This window comes from Xenia sp. Carnegie-2017, unplaced genomic scaffold (genome assembly GCF_021976095.1).
Source record: "Xenia sp. Carnegie-2017 unplaced genomic scaffold, XeniaSp_v1 HiC_scaffold_16, whole genome shotgun sequence".
NCBI lineage: Eukaryota > Metazoa > Cnidaria > Anthozoa > Malacalcyonacea > Xeniidae > Xenia > Xenia sp. Carnegie-2017.
The window spans coordinates 9,347,979-9,367,973 of record NW_025813469.1 but is presented as its reverse complement, the minus strand read 5'-3'; the positions used below and the strand labels follow the sequence as shown (position 1 = coordinate 9,367,973).

Sequence of the window (19,995 nt, the reverse complement as noted above, 5' to 3'; positions counted from 1 at the left end):
AAATTAATTCACTAGTAATGCATAGGGCTAACTGTATACATTTTTGCTGATTTATTTCACTTTTTAAAGTTTTTTTGAAAAACGAAAATTTTGCACCATCTAAAAATCTTACTGATGCATTAGCATCAGTGGCATCATCCTGGATCCGCTCCTGACAGCGTTATTGCATTGCGGAATCAATGAGGAAGTTATAGATGGGGCAACACATACAGCTTTAGAGGAAGCACTTACACTAGCTTTAGAGGAAGTTAAACATTCATCTAACAGGGAATTCGTTGTTTCAGTGCGCCCTTGTGAGGCTGATGCTATTAGCCTCTTCGGAAGGAATGATTTAGAGAAGGAAATTGACAGGTTTCTTAGTGTTATAGACTACTCCTTTAGACCTGCTGATGGTTTTGTTGCACCCATCTCAGATAAGGTAGCGGACATAAATTATCTTAACCACAATCACAGAGAGGAAACTACACCTAGCCACAACAAAGCCATCATCAGAGAATATACACAATGTTATTTGAAACAGGCTTTTTAAATGCACATGAAAAACATGTGACATGGATAAGACTTGAACTCTCACCTTCGGGAACTATTACGCCGCTCTACCTGTTGAGCTACCAAGCCCACTCGGAATGAAGTCAAATCTTTTCTAAACAAGTTATAGACGAGAAATTCTTACCACGATAGTAGTTTTCAAGATGGCTACGTGTTTCGATTTTATTCTAAAGACATCATCAGAGAATACACACAATATTATTCCTAACACAATATTATTCCCAACACAATATTATCCCTAAAGTTTTTTTATTGAACAGTGGGAGGAGACCCTATCCAACCCAGTACAAGAAAGGGAGAAATTAGCAAATCCTTTTTGTTATAAAGAAAAAATTAAAACACATTCCAGTTAATTTGTACACACCAGAAACCTTTGGAGTTTTTAGCATAGCCTATTGATCCAAGATTGTGCATTGTCACCCATTTAAAGGCATATCTTGACAAGATAAAATCTTTAAAAAATGATGAAAAGCAGGACGTAATGAATTGCATAAGACCTCACAATTTGGTCTCTCGAGAGATCACTTCTTAATAGATGATAAAGTTTATTACTGCGATTTGAATTAACACAGAAGTATATAAGAGCCGCACTACATGTGCAGCTTTACGTCATCTCTTGATGGGAAACGATTTTACATTAAAGATATAATGGGTGCAGCAGGCTGGATAAAAGAAGGGACGTTTCATCAGTTTTATCGTCAAACATTTTGTCATGTTTTAATTTCGGGAATGCTTTCATAAATGCTAACATATAGGATTTGTATTTTTTTTCTGGATTATGTAGTTTAAAAAAATCTTTTTTTTAATATACATCTTTTATTGAAACGTTGCCAAAATTCCTTTCTAGCCTAAATGGAAACAAAGTATTCTGCTTTATATTATAGATATATTTCTAGTTGATAAACCACATTACTTTAAGTCACGACATTGATAATCCGTTATCTATAGATATGGCATTTACAATCCTTATGGTAATTTACGAGAAATGCTGTGTTTGGAAGTGAAATTGGAAGTGAAATTTTAATCGTTGAATTTGCAATGAGTCATCCTCACCGTTCACTTTGTACTATCATAAAGTGTCGAATGCTGCAGGGAATAGTTTTTGTAAGATAGTACGTTACTAGTTCGTCGTAAGTAGAAAGAAAAGTACTTTCAACTTTGCTTGATTACCTGCTAACACAATGTGGAAACAATACCGTTCCCGTATTAATATTTATTATGTTAATAATAATCATCATTATTATTATGTATTATTATCATGTAGTAATAGCAATAGTATCCCGTATTAATAATGACATTTAAAAGTAATTAAACTTACAAACGCATAAGGATATTTTTATCTGAACGATATCTACACGAATCAGCGCTGAAGTTTTGTAAAAAGGAATGCTCAAAAACATGCAAAACACGTAAAACATGATTTTCACCAATCGTAGGCTGAATTTAAGCTTACCCATGCCTCCAACTTTGTCAAATTTTGCAGGCAACGACCTACTTGTGCTATTTATTAATTTTAATTTAGCGAATCGTATGACGTTGTATATGACGAAATTACTTTATGCAATTTCATTCTTAGTTATAAAACTTGCCCCAATTATGCTGGTTTTGTGAGAAATCCTTCAAACTATTTTGACTTAACCAATTGTAATTTTAATGGATCATTGAAAGAAATCAATAATTTGCTTCATTTTTCCACTATGTCAGAAAATTCTATAATATTATCAAACCAAAAATATTCCAGATGTTGAATTGTAGGACAAAATATAATTTCCTTGGTAATAAATTCTTCATAGATAAAGAAAATGAGATTGTAACACCCACATGCTTGCCAAAATAAGTTTCAATTAGTTAATTAGGTAATAATTCTTTAATTATAAGTATAATTAAAGTAATAATCTTTCAAACATAAATTTCAACAGCGATATTTTGCTTTTCATCAACACTGCACTCCATCAATAATTCATTGCATGAGGTACAGGAATTCTGCATTCACCAATAACAGGTGAACAAGTATATGGACGTGGACAGCAATATCCTCCATCGCAGCATTGTGCATATCTAACTGGACAACATTTATAACCTCGTGAACTTTGTCGATCACGGCAACACGTTTGATAGTTTTCACAATATGCACGTCTTGAACATCGAATCCTCTTTAAATTCTGTAAAATAAAGTAACAATAGCTCGTTTACATAACTCAAAAGTTTGAGTAAAGAAGCTACCATAGTTGATAGAGAATCAAATTATTTTTACAAACACAAGGTTAAAAATCATGTTTAGTTTAATGATGACTTATAAAATTATATAAGTAAGATGGAAAAACAGCGACGAAAAGCAGTTAAATTTTAGTCTCTTTGTTTAGTTTTGGTAGCTGAATGAAGTTAACTTTATGGAAGAAAGGAAGTCGACAGACTAAAATGAAACCTTGTGAGGAAGGTCCATTTACTTTCAATTAAAGAATATAGTTTTTGAGGAGCGTACTAGATGTTCTAATTTGTGGCCACAACATCTTATTTGTCACAATGAGTGTAGAAAACATAAACACAAGGGCGAAATTAGAACTCTAATTGGAGGGGGTGGTAAATATACCTATATTTATCTCTGCCAGGCTGGTTTCGTTTAAAACTAACACCCCAACGAAAGAAAGTAGTTGAGAAGAGCTGCATATATGAATGTTCACACACCTCAATTAGCGTTCTAGTTTCGCCCCCGGATACAAGTCAAAATTTAATGTCCTCTTAATGGCCAGAACAATGCTTAAAAATTTGTAAGTTTTTAGTAACAGAATAACGTTATAAAGTAAATGGTTTAAACCCGGGAATATCGTTACATGTTTGTAAATGTAGATCGTCCAGGTTGGTATAGTCTTGAGAAGGACTGTTTTTGTTGTTGTTGACTGACGTTTCGACAACCTTAGCGGTAGTCATCTTCAGAGTCAAATGACGTTGTAGTTTTTTGACTCTGAAGATGACTACCGCTAAGGTTGTTGAAACGTCAGTCAAAAACAACAACAACAGTCCTTCTCAAGGCTATACCAACCTGGACGATCTACATTGAAAAAGAATAACGGAATCTATAAACCAAACAAAAAATCATTTGCAAATGTCATTTGAAGGAAAAACACTCGGAAAAACAGTTTAACTATCCAATTTGACGATACAATTTGAAACGATTTCTTTTTAATGAGAAAAACTAGAAAAGTGAAAGTCAACCCGTGCAAAACAGTAACGATGAAAATAAAAGCAAGCTTCGTTTAACGTTAAATAATGCCATATAATATGCCTTTTACTAACCTCGCTTCTCAGTCTTTACTAAAAAAATCAGACATCTCGCCTTACGGGCTCGGTCTGTACAAAAAGATACCACTCCTTTAATTCTCGTAAAGACCTCGAGCTCTTTCTTCAAGGGCCTAGTATTGATATTCTGAATTTGTTTGTTGAGATTAGTTTTAAGTTTTTTGATGCACATTGCTTCTTTTTGTTTTAAATAGAAGGAATGCGCGTAGATAAATCTTAAAGAAGCCCTTTAATCGCAACAATGTAATAAATTTTTTCCCATCTATCTCTTTTGTCTATACACATGTTATGTATCATATTTCTTTATAAATGAACTCTATGTAAATCATTTACAGGTTATTCGGCATGACGATGGCATAATTTTTCCGAAACATGTGTACATTACAAAATTTAAAGAAAGTTGTCGTATATCACTTTAAATACCTCATTTCAATCGTGCTGCTGCGAAATATTCTAAATTACTGGCACTTCTCATTTTCGCAAAAAATTCTCATTTTTGAGTCAGGTTATATGAGACACTTTATCGAAAGTCTTGAGTATTTTATCTCGAGAGGTATTACTAGAGTGTTAAAATTTAATGCTTTAAGAACATTGCGAAAATGCTTTTTGTTAAAGATGGAATCGTGTCGGTGATCAGCCGATCCAAACATGGTAACTCAATAAAGTCATTAAATGCTTGTTAATTCTCAATATTTTAAGATTGTTGCTTTTTAAATACATAATGAACTCCACACAAACCCTAACCCCATGGATATCCCGTAACAGTGACGTATCTAGCTAAAAAGTTGGGCATGCTCTATAACATCGAAGAGTACAGACGATTTAGGTATTTAGCAGCCCTCAAGACAAATTTATTAAATTTTGTAACTCTAATTTTAATATATAATACATGCAAACAAACGTTTATTACTCGAAGGCATATGGGCATCGTCGTAGCTGTGTTTTAGAGCGGTTGTAAATATTCCAATTTGAATTCACATCTGAATTTGACTATAAAACAAGTTAGATCATGTTGCTTTATAATTGCGATAATTGCAAGTCTGTCGTTTGCTGCTTGACGAAAATACTACAACAACGAATCACTCATGCGTGGTATATCATACATGATGCCTTTACGATAACCGCAATTCGCACATGTATTATAATATAGATAGGTTTTTGATAAACAACAATACTACTTTGCCTAATTCATTGTTCCATATAATGTATTAATTTCTCCATAATAGTGGATAGTCTGCTATTTTAAATGCAAGAATAAAGCTTATTTGAAAATGCTAGTAATAAGCACCACTAGCATATTAACCAATAGAATTGCAGGGTTTTTGTAGTTATTATAATTTATTTACAACTGTTTTTCCTCCTCATTTCAAATGGCAGGATTATAAAGCTGAATAAAAAGGCAATAACAAGGAGACACTGGAATATTATCCAATAGAAAGGTCGAATTTTCTCTAGTGTTTATTATGGACATTCCTGCTCAAAAATGGCAGGAGTGAAGTCGAATTGCATGCGAGAAAGTGAAAAAGAAACTGCATTAAAAACAGATTTGCTGCTAAGAAACCCCTTAAAATCTTTCTAACTTGATACTAAAGAGAAAACAAATTTTTTAATATTTTGTCTTAAAATTACTTGTGTTCTTGTGTGTACCTTAAATTATTAGAATTAATTATGTTCATTTTTTGTTATATTTAGTCTTGCCGTGCTGGAAGAGCTAGACCGCTAACTACGCCACTGTCCCTTAAAAATTCAAATTATTTATTAATAAGAAAAAATCTTACTGTCACAAATTTCGTTTCGGGTGTGGTGATTAAATTAGAACACTTTAGTGCATAACCAGAGCGTAATAAGATTGGGAAATAGGCATAAGTAATGCTTTTGTCAAGTATTAGCTACTGGCTTATACATGGATATATTGTTTTCCGGTGACATCGATTGAAAGTATCCGAATATACATCAAAATTTTATATATTTTTGGTTATTTCAAAGTTTCAACATTTACCAAGTAGTAATGCATTTATATGGATTTTTTTATGCCAGAATGGCAGCTCGTTACCAAAAACACTATCAAATTATTTTTCTCTGTGTAAAAAAGCAACAGGAAACGATATAAATAATTATGCATTTGGTACAGTCATTATCCCCAATGAATTAACTAGCAATTAAAATTTTTAAAAGATCGCATTAATTCAGCTCCTTTGGGATTTACTATTGTGTTACATAATATTAATTAAAGAAAAACAATTCCAAACTTAAAAATAATGTCATATCCTCATTATTAACTTAAATTTCTTACGCAAAAGCTTTGTAAAAACAAAGCCAGACATTAAAAAACGTACTCATATTTTTCATAAATGCAACGAACATGCACAATTGTATGATTAAATCAATAGCAAGGAAGAACAAATAGCTGATCTTTACTTGCAATCATTCTCTTGAGATTTACCAAACAATGTTACTCGCCCATGCCTGCTGGTGCCAAAAATAGCACAGATAAATTATTCTTTTGTATCACAACACCAACATGGCTGAAATTCAAGTCAATAATTGCTGGCAAACATGCAAAATGATTATTAATGATTTAACACGGCCTTTCTATAATAAAGCAGTGTAGCACGGTGGCAGTGTAGCCCGGTAGCAAAATATGCAACAATAACGAAAAGAAAATGGCAAAACACTTTTCATTTCACAGTCGAAAGCGATAAGTTTTAGCATCATGCAATAAAGAAGCTGTGACAATGAAAACGCAATGCATAAAAATGACAGACAAGCCATAACAAAAGAAAATTTCGGTATTTGTCAAATACCATAAACATAAACTTGCATGCAAGTCATTTCGACAAAAACTTTCCCTAAGAATTAAGTGTTGTTGTTTATATTTTATAACAAGCCTTGTCGTTGCCATTCAATGATATTTTTGTCGTTACTCCTCTTATATGTATAAAATATGCATTTCCAAGAGAGATGTTCACGGCCACTATTATCACGATGAAAAGGAACGATTTCATTGTAGCAAATTATGATCAATAATAAAGGTTTCAACTGAACACAATTGTTTGAAAGTCATCAATAAAAGGGCTTATGAAAATCATTGTACCTGTTAAAAATTCATATGATCATCGTCACGTTTTCGTTGTAAATGTGACATGGTTGTCATGTGGGTTTAATGACATGTTTACTATTGTATTGCAGTAAGTTCTTAAAATAAGTCCAAATCCATCATATAAAATAAATGTTCAAGAAACTTACGAGCGCTGTAGTACAAGTTTACAAAACGACAAAAAATCGATGGAAAAATTTCCAATTGTGTAATATTTATTCTGTGAGTATGTTTTAAGTCTTAAATTATAAAAAAATTTCTATAAGTCAAAGTCCAAAAGTTCATAGTGCAAAATTAATAGTAATGATATTACATAGTAAAGTTAAATGACTATCAATGACTGGGTATATCATTATCACATACAGTGGCGTAGCTAGCCGTCAATAAAATTTCCCGCAAAATAACTTTAACATTATTATTGTCAAATTTGATGACAAGTAGCTTTTTAAAAGATTGATTTACTTACATATAATTATTTGGAAAGAATGTAAACAATATATTAAGCTACGTTTGTCAACTAGAACTTATTCTACGCTTATAGCTCAACCTGTTCATGCTCTCAAAAATCATCATAGCCATCTAGTATATTTCAGATTGGATGAAAGAATCTGAGCGTGCTCAAACGCGACGTTTTACACTTTATCGAAAGTCTTGAGTATTTTATCTCGAGAGGTATTACTAGAGTGTTAAAATTTAATGCTTTAAGAACATTGCGAAAATGCTTTTGTTAAAGACGGAATCGTGTCGGTGATCAGCCGATCCAAACATGGTAACTCAATAAAGTCATTAAATGCTTGTTAATTCTCAATATTTTTAAGATTGTTGCTTTTTAAATACATAATGAACTCCACACAAACCCTAACCCCATGGATATCCCGTAACAGTGACGTATCTAGCTAAAAAAGTTGGGCATGCTCTATAACATCGAAGAGTACAGACGATTTACGTATTTAGCAGCCCTCAAGACAAATTTATTTAATTTTGTAACTCTAATTTTTAATATATAATACATGCAAACAAACGTTTATTACTGGAAGGCATATGGGCATCGTCGTAGCTGTGTTTTAGAGCGGTTGTAAATATTCCAATTTGAATTCACATTTGAATTTGACTATAAAACAAGTTAGATCATGTTGCTTTATAATTGCGATAATTGCAAGTCTGTCGTTTGCTGCTTGACGAAAATACTACAACAACGAATCACTCATGCGTGGTATATCATACATGATGCCTTTACGATAACCGCAATACGCACATGTATTATAGTATAGATAGTTTTTTGATAAACAACAATACTACTTTGCCTAATTCATTGTTCCATATAATGTATTAATTTCTCCATAATAGTGGATAGTCTGCTATTTTAAATGCAAGAATAAAGCTTATTTAAAAATGCTAGTAATAAGCACCTCTAGCATATTAACCAATAGAATTGCAGGTTTTTTGTAGTTATTATAATTTATTTACAACTGTTTTTCCTCCTCATTTCAAATGGCAGGATTATAAAGCTGAATAAAAAGGCAATAACAAGGAGACACTGGAATATTATCCAATATAAAGGTCGTATTTTCTCTAGTGTTTATTATGGACATTCCTGCTCATTAATGGCAGGAATGAAGTCGAATTGCATGCGAGAAAGTGAAAAAGAAACTGCATTAAAAACAGATTTGCTGCTAAGAAACTCCTTAAAATCTTTGTAACTTGATACTGAAGAGAAAACAAATTTTTTATAATTTTGTCTTAAAATTACTTGTGTTCTTGTGTGTACCTTAAATTATTAGAATTGATTATGTTCATTTTTTTGTTATATTTAGTCTTGCCGTGCTGGAAGAGCTAGACCGCTAACTACGCCACTCTCCCTTAAAAATTCAAAATAATTATTAGTAAGAAAAAATCTTACTGTCACAAATTTCGTTTCTGGTGTGGTGATTAAATTAGAAGACTTTAGTGCATAACCAGAGCGTAATAAGATTGGGAAATAGGCATAATTAATGCTTTTGTCAAGTATTAGCTACTGGCTTATACATGGATATATTGTTTTCCGGTGACAAGGATTGAAAGTATCCGAATATACATCAAAATTTTATATATTTTTGGTAATATCAAAGTTTCAACATTTACCAAGTAGTAATGCATTTATATGGATTTTTTTATGCCAGAATGGCAGCTCGTTACCAAAAACACTCTATCAAATTATTTTTCTCTGTGTAAAAAAGCAACAGGAAACGATATAAATAATTATGCATTTGGTACAGTCATTATCCCCAATGAATTAACTAGCAATTAAAATTTTTAAAAGATCTCATTAATTCAGCTCCTTTGGGATTTACTATTGTGCTACACAACATTAATTAAAGAAAAAACAATTCCAAACTTAAAAATAATGTCATATCCTCATTTTTAACTTAAATTTCTTACGCAAAAGCTTTGTAAAAGCAAAGCCAGACATTAAAAAACGTACTTATATTTTTCATAAATGCAACGAACTTGCACAATTGTATGATTAAATCTATAGCAAGGAAGAACAAATAGCTGATCTTTACTTGCAATCATTCTCTTGAGATTTACCAAACAATGTTACTCGCCCATGCCTGCTGGTGCCAAAAATAGCACAGATAAATTATTCTTTTGTAGCACAACACCAACATGGCTGAAATTCAAGTCAATAATTGCTGGCAAACATGCAAAATGATTATTAATGATTTAACACGGCCTTTCTATAATAAAGCAGTGTAGCACGGTGGCAGTGTAGCACGGTAGCAAAATATGCAACAATAACTAAAAGAAAATGGCAAAACACTTTTCATTTCACAGTCGAAAACGATAAGTTTTAGCATCATGCAATAAAGAAGCTTTGACAATGAAAACGCAATGCATAAAAATGACAGACAAGCGATAACAAAAGAAAATTTCGGTATTTGTCATATACCATAAACATAAACTTGCATGCAAGTCATTTCGACAAAAACTTTCCCTAAGAATTAAGTGTTGTTGTTTATATTTTATAACAAGCCTTGTCGTTGCCATTCAATGATATTTTTGTCGTTACTCCTCTTATATGTATAAAATATGCATTTCCAAGAGCTTTACTAAAGAGAAAACAAATTTTTTAAAATTTTGTCTTAAAATTACTTGTGTTCTTGTGTGTACCTTATTTATTAATAAAAAAAAATCTTACTGTAACAAATTTCGTTTCGGGTGTGGTGATTAAATTAGAAGACTTTAGTGCATGACCAGAGCGTAATGAGATTGGGAAATAGGCATAAGTAATGCTTTTGTCAAATATTAGCTACTGGCTTATACATGGATATATTGTTTTCCGGTGACATCGATTGAAAGTATCCGAATATACATCAAAATTTTATACATTTTTGGTTATTTCAAAGTTTCAACATTTACCAAGTAGTAATGCATTTATATGGATTTTTTTATGCCAGAATGGCAGCTCGTTACCAAAAACACTCTATCAAATTATTTTTCTCTGTGTAAAAAAGCAACAGGAAACGATATAAATAATTATGCATTTGGTACAGTCATTATCCCCAATGAATTAGCAATTAAAATTAAACTAGCAATTAAAATTTTTAAAAGATCGCATTAATTCAGCTCCTTTGGGATTTACTATTGTGTTACATAATATTAATTAAAGAAAAACAATTCCAAACTTAAAAATAATGTCATATCCTCATTATTAACTTAAATTTCTTACGCAAAAGCTTTGTAAAAGCAAAGCCAGACATTAAAAAACGTACTCATATTTTTCATAAATGCAACGAACATGCACAATTGTATGATTAAATCTATAGCAAGGAAGAACAAATAGCTGATCTTTATTTGCAATCATTCTCTTGAGATTTACCAAACAATGTTACTCGCCCATGCCTGCTGGTGCCAAAAATAGCACAGATAAATTATTCTTTTGTATCACACCACCAACATGGCTGAAATTCAAGTCAATAATTGCTGGCAAACATGCAAAATGAATATTAATGATTTAACACGGCCTTTCTATAATAAAGCAGTGTAGCACTGTGGCAGTGTAGCACGGTAGCAAAATATGCAACAATAACTAAAAAAAAATGGCAAAACACTTTTCATTTCACAGTCCAAAGCGATAAGTTTTAGCATCATGCAATAAAGAAGCTTTGACAATGAAAACGCAATGCATAAAAATGACAGACAAGCCATAACAAAGAAAATTTCGGTATTTGTCAAATACCATAAACATAAACTTGCATGGAAATCATTTCGACAAAACTTTCCTAAGAATTAAGTGTTGTTGTTTATAATTTATAACAAACCTTGTCGTTGCCATTCAATGATATTTTGTCGTTACTCCTTTATATGTTAAAATATGCATTTCCAAGAGAGATGTTCACGGCCACTATTATCACGATGAAAAGGAACGATTTCATTGTAGCAAATTATGATCAATAATAAAGGTTTCAACTGAACACAATTGTTTGAAAGTCATCAATAAAAGGTCCTATGAAAATCATTGTACCTGTTAAAATTCATATGATCATCGTCACGTTTTGTTGTAAATGTGACATGGTTGTCATGTGGGTTTAATGACATGTTTACTATTGTATTGCAGTAAGTTCTTAAAATAAGTCCAAATCCATCATATAAAATAAATGTTCAAGAAACTTACGAGCGCTGTAGTACAAGTTTACAAAACGACAAAAAATCGATGGAAAAATTTCCAATTGTGTAATATTTACTCTGTGAGTATGTTTTAAGTCTTAAATTATAAAAAAAATTCTATAAGTCAAAGTCCAAAAGTTCATAGTGCGAAATTAATAGTAATGATATTACATAGTAAAGTTAAATGACTATCAATGACATATATTTGGAAAGAATGTAAACAGTATATTAAGCTACGTTTGTCAACTAGAACTTATTCTACGCTTATAGCTCGACATGTTCATGCTCTCAAAAATCATCATAGCCATCTAGTATATTTTAGATTGGATGAAAGAATCTGAGCGTGCTCAAACGCGACGTTTTACGTCGTTGTGCTGATTTGGCAAAGCAAGACCTATACTTAATCCCGCGTGTAATTTTTTGTGTGCTACATTCGCTGTTGTAGTTCGTGTACGTTGTAAACATTTCAAAACATTTCCTATATAATTCCATTGCTTATTTTTATTTATATGCTGCTAAAGAAAATATTAAATGAATTTAAATGAAGATATGATCTTTAAATATCATGGATTCGCACCACAGAAATCATGGGTTCGATTCCTGTTGAGTCACCTGAATTTTTCAGGTTCATGATACAATTGCTTAAATTGTCCAGCAAATTGCGAAGATCATATCTTCATTTAATTTTAAACACCGCACTGCATAAAACATTCTTTCATAAAGTGAATATTATCGGTTTTTTGCCATGAAAGCTTTTCTTTGCTTGAAAATCTAGCTGTAGCAAAATGTCATCGCAAAGCAAAGGCCAATGCCGAGAGTGTAAATTAAATCATTTGTTCAAAGCTATAGGGAAAGTTTATACACATAGAAAGATTGGTTTTATGAAATGACAAGTCAAGATAGCATCCTGTCTAATATTTCTGGGATCAAAGGAATTCTCTTCATGTCATGGACGATTACATCAATACGCCATAACTGGAGATGCCAGTACGTGTGCCAGTCAAAAAAAGAATCTTAGTTGAAATAAATCTTCCGCAAGATGTTTGGATCAGGAACATTGTTGAACGACAAATCTTCTACAAAGGCTTTTTTCTCAAAATCTTTTTCGATTGAGCTGTGCTTTATTTAGCCACATTCCAAACGTTTATGGATTAGCATATGAATACGTGAAACAATGACTTTAAAAATTAAAAAAAACGTCAAGGTAGTCAACTGGAGCTTTTCTGTGAATAAAAGTACGATTGCTTATAAGAGTCAACGTTTCTCTGTTTTTTTTTGTTTATATTTGTCGTTTAATTTGTCGTAGAACTTTAGAAAGGTTGCAGCTGTTATTACCCAAGCAACTGTACAACTGATGGCTTTCAAAGAGTCAATATATGACTTGGTATCTTGATGGGTAAATGTTCTGAAATTTATCTCTTCGAGTTTTTTTGGAGGGATATAATCACATTGTAGAGGTGGGTGCTTTTGCTAGTATGGATTGATTTGGTTTCTTCTTAAAGAAAGACATCATTTTTTCTAAACGAAATTCCATTTGTGGACGATGTCTACAATGTGAAACAAGGAAAGGAAACAAAGAATAACATATTCTTTTTCCTTTACTAAGTCGAGCACGCTTAGCTTCAGTTCCAAACTTGTTACTTATTTTTGAACATTACTGGCATCAACGGATATCTCGTTTTTGTAACATTGCTCCTAACATTGGTTAACGTTTAACTAACAAAAATAAAACATTGTGAACATGATGAAAAGACAAACTTTCTTTTGATGAAAGTGATATACAACTCAGCATATTTCCATAACCATCAAAAGAATTCGACATAATTTCTGCTAATGTCTCCGAGAAATCTGATCGTCTGTTATTTCGATTTTTGATGACAGTTTTTCTTGAGGTAATCCATTTCATGGCCTTCAATGCCAAAATAGAAATCTTAAGCCAGCGATGATTGAAAACTGTAACGTAAAGCAAAAGTAAATTTAACAATTTTGATGACGTAGCTGTGATTGAAGCGAAATCAAAAACTATGGGCGGCGGTTACTAGAAGCCTGTAGTAAAATTGCCACCGAAAGTAAAACTGTCTTAGCGTCCTCCATTTTTGTTCCAAAAACCAGCAAATATAAAGCATTAAATGGTAGAAAGACAAATTTCTTGTTGAGTTTCTTTATTCATGAATAGACAGCGATCCCTACATTTAGAATTGATAATTGTACACGTTTCCTGTACACACAATACAATGACGTAAGAACCAGATAACAAATACGGCTAACCTGACGTTTACTCCTCATTTGACTCCGAAGATGATTACCGCAAAGGTTGTCGAAACGTCAATCAACAACAACAAAAACAGTCTTTCTCAGGACTATACCAACCTGGACGACCTACATTTACAAACATGTAATGATACTCCCGGTTCAAACCAATTACTCACGGGTTCAAACCATTTTCTTCATTTAGAATTGAGTTGTTTATAGATGTCATAATGATAGTAAGGCATTTATTTAATGCAGTGGATGTAATTTATACGTCGTTAATACTGTTTTTTTCCACAAGGGCGCGCGTATCTTGCTATTCTTCATCGCTTTGACTGGCAATGTTATAACGTTAAATAAAATTAATGCAAACATTTTTTCATAATTTATCTCCTATGTAAAAAATTGTTATTATTTGCACTTTTGGAACAAAAATGGCGGCTGGATGTCCTTGTGACCATATTTACCAAATAACCTTCATCACAATGCAAAATGCAGAGAAAATACGTGTCCCACTCTTACAAATACATTGCTCGGGCGGTTACCACCAAATATACCGCGCATATGAAGTGAAACAACGTAAAGTGAAAAGATTTAACTCAAACACGAACGACTCATGTTATTTAGAAGTGATTTAACGTCGTTTACTGAGTTCAATGGACATGTTAAGAAATGATTCATCTTGTCATGAAATGCTTCGATTAATATTGCAACGATTCAACAACATTTGTTTTCATTTAACTAAACAATATGATATTACTCAACATGTTCTTCACTAGTTTAACAGGTTGTATTCAGATGACTCGTTCAGCATGCAAATGATACATTACGTTTTGAAACGATTTCTTGTCATTCTAAATAATTCATGAGAATATGAAATGATTCGATTTTCTAATAAAAAATTCAATGCAATTGCAAACGACTGAAAGTTGTTAGAAATGATTCGCCGCAATTTGAAACGATCCGCAGCTGTATAGCGAACTGACTCAACATGTTTTTGAATGACTTAATTTATGTGGTCTCAATATGAGCTGTTGGGAAACGATTCAGTAAGATGTGAAATGAATCATTGTGACGTTAAATAATTCGATGCAATGCCAAATGATTTAGCGTAATCTTAAATGATTTAATGTAAGGTGAAGTGGCTCAGTGTGAAGAGAAGCGATTTAGTCTGATGTGAAATTATTCAACGAAATGCCAAGTGATTTAACGCGATACGATGTTTTGCTACACTGATTCTTGAAATTATATTTAATATAAATCCTAAGACGGTTTTTATATGCACATGAAAAACATGTGACTTGGACGAGATTTGAACTCGCACCTTTGGGTACTAGTCCGCCGCTCTACCTGTTGAGCTACCAAGCCCACAGGGATTGGAGACGAGTCAAATCTCTTTAAAACTACGTATGGACGAGAGATTCTCGCCACGATAGCACTTACTGGATGGCACCGTGTTTCGACTTTATTCCAAAGCCATCATCAGTGAAATTAAAAATTTTTGAAATTAAAGCGGAAGTATTTCTGCACGATTTAAAGTTTGGGACAAGAATCCAGCTTTATGTAATGAAACGATCACAGTTTCCGTGGTTTTTCATTTTATTGTTTTTTACTGGTTTGTTAATGGATGGTTTCGCAATAGGAGTTGGAGAATATTTCGGATAAGTTTTCTATAACTTTGACTTGACAAAATAAATTGAAGAGAGTGTAATATGTGTTGTGTAAAGGTCGTTTGAATAAAGCGAATAATTATTCACTCAAAATCAACAAAAAATCTGGATGTAATGATATTTTATGAACCTCATGGAAACGACTATTTTCACTTTATACCACATGTAGCATCATCAGACATCAGTGGGACGGGTGTTTCAAAGTTTGGTAAGTTCTACTATCATTGTAGTAGTACTCTTGGTTTGTACAAGTATGTGCAAATGACGCTGTTTTTCAAAAAAAACGCAGACCTAAGATTTATTAGTTGAATCTTAGTGTTTAACAATACGGATGTTACTGTATGCGATAGTATTTGAACTGAAAAACACAGTTACAAATTCGACAACTACATTAACAACTTGATAAAGTAAATGGTTTGAACCCGGGAGTATCGTTACATGTTTGTAGATGATCATCATTTACAAAAATTAACAACTTGGTTAACTGCATCTGATGTTTTTGGAGGGTGGCTCCCGCCTGCCAATAATATTATATCAATCGTTTACAGTACCAGTCAACTCACCTGTGTCGTCGGTGCATTGTCGTCGGACCAAGCAGAGAGCAAATTACTGTTCGCAAATGAATTGGCCAAAAATCTAAAAGAGGCTGAAGAGGCGAGTCACATCAGCTCCGCTATGATAAGTGGAAATCACAGAACGTACTTTACTGCCAAAAAACCAATGCCTTCTTACAAACAGGGACATTCTTCTAGCAACAAAATTTTTATGGCAAATTTAGCAGAGGAACACGCACAGAGGGGAAAAACCTCAATGGAAAGTGGGACAAATCCTCTCGATTATACTTTACGACCTAAGTTGGATGGGTCACACCGACTAATTCTGAATTTGAAAGCTTTTAACGAGTCAGTGGCCTATCATCATTTTAAGATGGACTTTATTCACAATGTCACTAAGCTAGTTAAAAAAATTGCTTTATGGCATCACTGGACTTAAAAGATACGTACTTCTCTATACAGATAAATGCATCGATTCAAAAATTTTTACGTTTTTCATGGCGTAAAGACATTTATCAATTTACATGCTTTGCACTCAAGTGGACACATTTCGTTAGCACACATTGATGATTGTTATCCTCAGGGGCAAACATTTGAGAAATATGTCCTTAACATTATTGTTACGTTTATAATGTTCGAGAAAATAGGATTTATCATACATCCAACCAAATCCTGTCTATTTTCCTCACAGGATTACCCTAGGGTTTCTTATTAACTCGGTGACAATGACCATAAGGTTAACTATAGAAAAGGCCACTGACTTGAGGAAGGTTTGGAAAGCGTTACTACATGTAAATAAACCACAATCAATAAGAGAGGTTGCCGGAGTAATTGGAAAAATAGTAGCAAGCTTCCCAGTGGTAATGTATGGGCTCTTACACTATAGAGAACTAGAAAACGATAAAATTCGAGCCTTTAAAGATGCAAAAGGAGATTTTGACACTATTATGCAACTATCAGAGGGTGCACGCACAGAAATACAATGGTTGGCCCCTAATGCTGAAAATTGATTTCATAAATTTTCAAGGGAGGAACCCCAACATACAATTTCCACTGCATGACACATGAACCAATTTTAACATTCATGTAATTATATAATTAAAGACATGTTGGTTACATTCTGTTTGTATTTGATAATACAATGCTACTAGTGATGGCTATATAGCACACCTTGAAGAAGATAATAGTCAAGTGAAATGCCTAATAAACATTTATGGCATTAAGCTGTCCTTAACTGCAAATTTTCACTCTGATCTTTGGCAGAAAAAAATTTTAAATTTTTTCTCAAAAGGTGAATTTGCTAATACTGATGTGGAGATGGGTAAAGGGTTACAATAAACTTGCATGGTTTGAAATCTGAGCGTTTCTATATCTATGAACTGTCACTTGTAGTACTAAATTTCTAACTTAACTCATTACATAGAGGTTTGAAGGGGGGTGTCTAGGGGGGTCTATTCCTGACAACTTGGTAGAAATTCTTTAAAAGCTCTATCTGTTTTTGAATATAGTATTATTGTAAAATAACTTTACGTTCCTAGACATGCTAATGAGCCATATATTTGGCATGATAATGAGCCTAACAATTTGGCAAAATATTCAAGTATTGTTCACTATATTTTTTTTGAAAAAAACGTAACCAAAATGTGTTGTTTTTACGCAAAAACGATGCACACAAAATACATTTTGTAATGCTCTAAAACGCTGAAAATGGCATTTTTAAGGCTCTGAAATTCAAATTTTCTCAGGAGAGATAGCCTCAGACGCCCCCAGAAACGGAGCGCGCTTGTGAAGTGAAAGTTGAAATATCGAAAAAAACTTGATTTGTATTGACGACTATCGCTGTTAAAATTTTTAACAATAATAAAACTGAAATACAATCAACAAACAAAAGGAATCCTAGCGCTAATAATACAAAGCAACGCATGACAAGAAATACAGATATTTTTCAGAATGATAGAAGAACTTAAAAAATTTTTTTCAAAATATTGAAGACTTCCTTACCATTTATTGGAATTACGGCAGCAACGCTTAAAACAACGCTGCATAGTTCTCACCCTATTAGTAGTTGTATCCAAACGGAGAAACTGAAGGATATTACGACTAGTAATGAAACCAACAATGTGCAGCAGAGCATTCACCAGCTACAGGGGATTTCAAAAAAGGATTTCATCCAAAGTTCGAATAACTAATTTCTATGCTTTTCAGTCAACTAGATTTTTATCATTGTTATGATCAATTTACCTTTGGAAAGAAAATCTCAACAAGACATATGACTTTCTCTATACAAAAGGAGAACAATTCATATAAAAGAGTTGTGTTTGAAGGACTCATTGGCCCAAATTTTTATAAGTAGAAATGGCTAAAATTATTCCCAGGATTTAAAGAATGCTTATGTAAGCATGCAACTATTAAAACAGGTAAGCACGCACAGGGTATAATGTTAATGGGAAGAAGTTGTAAAACCGAATAATATTGTCAAACTGAACTGACTAGCTACTGTTTAAACTTCAGATGCAGATTGGCATGAATTGCAACAATTCACTTAATTTTGGCAATCTATTAATGGGGTTTATCAAAATCTATTACATGAAAATAATTTGAATTTATTTGGCCAACATGTAGAAGTAAATTTTCAAATGACGAGTCTGCAAATATACTTAGAATTTGATTCTTTTCGATTAAGATACTAGTCATGCTTCCCCCGTACTCCTTCCTTGAAAGCATTTGGCTGCCACATCCCTGAAAACACACAAGCATGTACGCTGCAAATATTTAGAAAAGATATTTCATGCAAGCAATTTGCTGCTATCGTGCTACGTTATGTATAAGCGAAGAAGATTACAAAAAATGTCTGTGTTTTGTTTCAAAATATGAAACTCCTAGAACCAAAACAGAAATATGGATTGTCAAAAATCCAGAACTTATTTGATACAAACCGGGAAGAACACACAGATAGACTAGTTTTACCAGCACTGCCTTGATGTATTAAAGTACGTAAAATATACTTTGTGACCATATTGCATTATAAATTTGCAATATTCTGCTTTTGATGTGAATGCAACGATTCTGTGCTTTGCGATTATTCGTAGTACATCTCTAACAAATTTTAAGACTGGGAACGGGGAAGTTGTTGCATCGTTGATTAAATAATTAATGTGTGGTTGTAATAGAGCGTCACAAAATTTTGGTACCAGTCTTTTCATGCAACAAGAAACATGAGGTGAAAGTGCGAAGAATTTGAATGGGCTCGGTATACTTATAATACTAGCACTGGCTTAGCCAGCCCGCAAATTTAATTTAGTCAGTCCTGCAATCTTTAATTTTTTGCGTTCACTCACTAAAAATTATAGATTTCTTAAGAAATGATTTATGTTAATAATTTAAAATTTAGATAGCAGGACCATAACATGCAAGCTGGCTACGTCACTGATTAGTAGGCAAAAATCTGCTGCTTTAAAAAGTTAGCACAAACTTTGAAACATATTTACTATAATTACTTTTATGTTGCTTCATCAGCTTTTTTGAATCTCAGTTCTCATTAAAAGTTTATGCTAATATTTTTATGCATTTTGAAATTTACACAAAAAGAAGATCTCTGAACATCAGAACCAATGTTAACGGCTATAAGGGCTAATTTCATGAGCTCGGGTAGCTGGAGTTCAGCCCAGAGTTAAAGGATTTAGCAAATTGAAACAATTCAATACTCGTCATCAGATAAATCTTTCCGAGCAATTACACAACAATACAACAACTACACAAAAAATAAAAGTGCCTCTAACACAATTTTTTTATTCGCCCTCTTGAATATACTGTTATTTGGAGTGCTTTAGTAAAAAATTATTTAATTTAGATAAAACGTCTAGTTTTTTCGGCGTGATGAAGTAAGTTTTTCATGGCTTAATGAAGTGACAGTTAGGAGTCTGGATCTAAC

The 19,995-nt window shown here is 32.7% G+C and overlaps 2 long non-coding RNA genes across 3 annotated transcripts; one reads left to right on the top strand and one right to left on the bottom strand.

Moving 5' to 3' along the window:
- Positions 1-1,909: 1,909 nt before the first annotated feature.
- LOC124436747 lies at positions 1,910-18,830 on the top strand. 2 transcript variants are annotated; one of them, XR_006945468.1, is made up of 3 exons: positions 1,910-1,981; positions 7,321-7,322; positions 18,819-18,830. It is a non-coding gene; the product is annotated as an uncharacterized LOC124436747 (long non-coding RNA). The 2 variants fall into 2 exon arrangements; XR_006945467.1 differs by lacking the exon at positions 1,910-1,981 and adding an exon at positions 2,010-2,087 and having other exon boundaries at positions 7,317-7,322.
- On the bottom strand, positions 2,294-11,441 carry LOC124436746. The gene is made up of 2 exons (XR_006945466.1): positions 11,245-11,441; positions 2,294-2,711 (listed from the first exon to the last, which is right to left on the bottom strand). It is a non-coding gene; the product is annotated as an uncharacterized LOC124436746 (long non-coding RNA).
- Positions 18,831-19,995: the final 1,165 nt, after the last annotated feature.